The sequence below is a fragment of the Rhea americana genome, unplaced genomic scaffold (genome assembly GCF_003343005.1).
Source record: "Rhea americana isolate MKP2758 unplaced genomic scaffold, rheAme1 scaffold_4, whole genome shotgun sequence".
Classification (NCBI taxonomy): Eukaryota; Metazoa; Chordata; class Aves; order Rheiformes; family Rheidae; genus Rhea; species Rhea americana.
Window position 1 is genome coordinate 12,801,581 of NW_028186534.1, and position 4,404 is coordinate 12,805,984.

The following is a 4,404-nucleotide window of genomic DNA, read 5'->3' on the forward strand; positions in this document are numbered from 1 at the left end:
CTGTCTGTCTGTCTGTCTGTCACCAGCCCCATGTGCGAGAGGGCTGCGGCCGCGCCGGGCGGGGGACGGGGGGCGCCGCTATGCTCAGGGGGAACCAGCTGGCAGGGCGAGGGGACCCCCCCGCCCCCCGCGCTGCATCACCCCAGCGAGAGGGCAGGGCCCCACGAGGAGGAGGAAGGAGGAGGAAGGAGGAGGGAGGCAGGCAGGGAGGGGGGCATCCTCCCGCCGCCGCGCTGGCTGCGCCGGGGCTTGCCCAGCCCCGGGGGGAGCTTACAAGGCCGGGGGCGGGGGGGTCCCCGCCGAGGCCTCCGGCAGCCCGGGGCCGCCCCGGCGCTCCTGCTGCCGCAGGTGCGAGCGAGGGCAGCCCCGAGCATCCATCGCCGCCACGCAGGACGCCGGGGCCCCCGCGCRCCTTCCCGGCTGGGGAGCAGGGTCCTCGCCAGCAGCAGAGCAGGAGGGAGCCCCGGCACCGGCGCCGGGGTCCCGGGGAGCTTGGCTGAGGTCGGGCGATGGCAGGGTCCCGTCCCTTTGCCGGGGGACGCCCAGCRGGTCCCCCGGCCTCTAGCGCCGGGAGCTCTGGGAGAGGCCACTCGGGACGGACCTCGGCCCGACACATCCCGGCCCTGTCCCGCTGGACGGCGGCACGACGCCTCCCTGGCGCCCGAGCCGAGCCCGTGTCACGGGCCGGGCACCGCGTCCCCACGTCCCCGGGGTGGAGAGGGCCCGGCGCAGGCCGCGGGAGCCGTCGCACACGTGCGGGCCACGATGCGGCGCCGGGCGCGAAGAGGTTCCTCCGGGAAGCTCCCTCTCCCGCGAGGCTGGCACCGAGCCATGGCCTTATTTAAGAAACTAAACAAAAAGTGTTAAGTCGAGTGGGAGGGATTTCCCTGCTCGTTCCCCTCCGGACGCGTCTCCGCCGGACGCGTCGATAGAGCCGCGCGTCCCGTGGCACGTTGCACGAGCGGAGGCTGCTTTTGCTGTCCTGACGGATCTCGTTCGCTTTGGGAAAGCGGGTTGCCCCCGTGGGCACGTATTTCCGAGCATCCTTCCCGGGGGAGAGCGCCACATCAGACTTCCCTACAAGGATTTTAGCTCCTCCGCGTCAGCCCTTCCCCACAAATGGCTGAAGCTGCATGTTAATCAAAATACAGTCGTGCTCTTCAGCAATTAAGCGAACTCCACCTCGTGAGACTGTAGCGGGGAAGCAGGGCTTTAGTGAGTTGAATATATTTCAGTCAGGGTCCGTGTGTCCATTTTGATATTGTTATTGAAGGAAAAAGCTAGGAGCCGAAGGCAGATGATCGGATAAGGCTGCTCAGAGCCAGCGAGGGTGAGAGAGGGAAAGACCTTGGCAAAGGAGTGAGCGCTGCGTGGGCCCTAGGTGCGGGAGGCTCGTCTCCCCCGCCCTGCTCCACGTGCAGCCTCTCCTGGGCGCAGCTTGGTCCAGTCTCACTTTTGGACTGGGCTTGGGCTACRGCATCTCGACTTTGGGTAAGGCTGAGGGTCTGGGCGAGCCCGCGGCTCGTCCCTGCGGCTGAAATCCAGCGGAGGAGCCGCGGGAGCCAGAGCRCGGTCGCCCGCCCGGCTGCTTTTGCCTTTGGCCCATCCATCCCAGAAGCTGCTTGGTCTCAGGAGAGAGCGGGCTCAGCCAGCCATGGCTTTTGCTCTTTTTTTCCCCCAAAAGTTTTATCCTCTGGATAAATTTATTTTGGAAAACCAGCTCAAGAGGAGGTAAAATCTTTGCCGTGCCTGGGTCCGTAGCCGTYCTCCGAGGGAGGTGCCCCCAGGCCGGGCCTTTCCCTTCCGGCTCTCGTAGGGCTTCGGGCCACCTCCTCGCCCCGAATCCTCCGCCCGCGCCGCCCGGCCCTCGGCTGCGGGAAATAACGTTTCCGGGTTACCCTGCGCGCAGCACTCGCTCGGACTTCCCGTTACTCAGTTCCTTATTCGTCTCTCTATTCGCGTTTCCCTTACAAGAGACGTGTTGAGAACTGATCCCAAAGCGGCGGTTTACCTGCCTTATTTAGCAGCTACCTTTTAATTCAGGGGAAGAAAAGGGAGTGGGAYGGTCCCAGCAGTTATCTGAGCCCCCCAAATATTTCCGCGGCCGCTTTGCCGCGTTTTGCCCTGCCTTACATCCCCTCCAGCTCACTTCCCCCTTCTTCAGTGGGGAACACGATGATTTTATTCTGCCTCTTTTCACCCGTGATCTTCTGCAGCCTTGGGGACGCCGGTGCTCCTTTGCTCCGGAGATGCGTCCTGCTARGCCGGTTCCCGAGGGCTTTGCGCGGGGCTCGGAGCCGGAGCCACGGGCGAGGCGCGAGCCTGGCTCCGTGCGTTAAGCAGAGCGGCCGCCGCGCTGCGGGGGCCCCGGAGCAGCAGCGCGGCGGGAGGAGGGGGCCGCCGAGGGGCCGCGGCTCCGAGCACAGGCAGAGCGGGTGCTCGGCGGCGCGGTCGCCGAAGCCTCGGCCGGGGGGAAGCAGAGGCGCCCGCGGCTCGAGAGCRGGGCCCGACCCGCCTCCCGCCCGGATCCGCTGCGGCTCCCAGGCCTCCTCCGCTCCCGCAGCCGCCCGGCTGCCTCCCCCCCCGGCAGGAGCATCCCCCGGGGACTCAGCCTCCCGCCGGGCCTCGCCGTCGGGGCTCGTCCCGGGCTCAGAAGCCGCCGTCGGGGCTATCCCCGGGCTCGGAGCTGCTGGGAAGCTCCGCGGTCCATGCTGGCCTTGGCAGCACGTGGGGTTTTCCCCTCCCTTTAAACCTGCGCGGGGGCCGATTCGCCTGCCGGTGGCTCGTTTCCCTGGAAGGTGCAATTCCCTGTCGTGGTACCCTCGGTCCTCTGAAGGTTTTGCATGCCAAAAATTACTGTTAAGGAGCCCCACTGCCGCTGCTGGGCTTTGGGGGGGGCAGCGTGCCCCAAATGGGAGAGCGGAGGTTGGGGAAACGCGTCCTCCCCTCCTCGGTCCGGACAAAGTCAGGCTGCGTCTCCTCCGGCACGTGGGGTGCGAGTCCCGGCCGTGGAGCGTGCCGAGGAGGAGGGAGGCCCCGCGGGATCCTCCCGACACCCGCCGCGCTGCTGGCTTATCCCCCTGCTTCGCTCTCCTCTTTTGTCCCGTCTGGGTTCAGCCTGCTCCATTTAGCCCCCGCAGACYGTCGATTGCCCTGATCCTCCCGCTCCTTTGGACGGATCATTAGCAAAAACTTAACCGGAGCCCGCCTTAACGGCACCGCGATGCCGCGACCAAGAGAAACGCGCCCGCCAGGGCTCGCCTTACTAAACCCCCGCGTTGACTGGGGCGGCTGCTATTTTCCCACCGTGAAATACCGAGCGGCCGGTCCCATCCCGGGGCCTTCCCACCGCGTGGCTCCGGAGGGGACCCGGCCGCACCGTGGGAGCCGGGGCGGCCTCAGGCCGGCTTTCGCCCCGGGTGGGGATCTGCACGCCGCGCTCGGTGCCTCCTATTTCCCAGTGTCAGCAGTGGAAGAAAAATCACTGCCGGGCAAAAAGCTGCCCCGGAGGTGTCCGCTCGCTCCGTGGCCTCCGCCATGCGCGTGGACACATCCGCGTCCGCGCACATGGCAGCGCGGGCCGCGCTCGCGGGCGGTTTGCGCGGGGGCTGCCGGGGTCCCGCTCCCCCTGCGGAGCGCACCGCTATTTTAGTTCTTTTCTAATAGGTCACTAAAAGGGTGGGGAAAAAAAAGAAAAAGCTAAAAATAGCTGCTAAAACTTCCTGTGCCGCTGCCAGGTGGCTGGGGCCGGCGGCGGCGCGAGCCAGCTGCGGGCTCGGCGGCGGCAGCGATGCCGCGGCACCCCGGGAGCGCGGGGTTCCCGCGGGAGCCGGGGCCGGCRCCGCCTGGCACAGGCTCGGGATCCCGAGTTCCCCCGCGTTTCAAGAAAGCAGGGAGAGGGGAGAGCAGCGGCTGCTCGAGGGAAAGCTGCCGGCTGCGCCAGGCTTTAGCAGACGCTGGAGAGCCGAGCAGCGGCGCTCCGCTGCCGGGAAGGGACGCGGGTGCCGGCAGGGCGGCGCGGGGTCCCCGCCGCTCCGGGACGTGCCGTGGGAACGGCCCCCGGCCCGGGGCCGGTTTTGCTCCGGCAGAGCTCCGCGGTTCGCCTGCTCTCCGGCTCCAGGCACGCCGCCGATGCCCGGCTCCGGGTGCTGGTTACACGTGGGCAGCGGGGAAAGCGCGCCTCTCCCGTGGCAGCCGGGCGGTCCCGGTTTGCTGCTGCCCGGGCGTTTGCGGCTCTCAGGCTCCGCATAGGCATAGGGAGAGGATGTGCATGGAGCTGCTCCCAGCCTCCAGCTGCAGCTTTGCTGGGGGTTGGGATCTCAGCTGGGATCAGGAAGGGCTTGGGGATTGCCCCGGTCGGAGCGAGCCCTCGCCAGGGGTCTGCGATTAGCAGCAAAGTGCCTG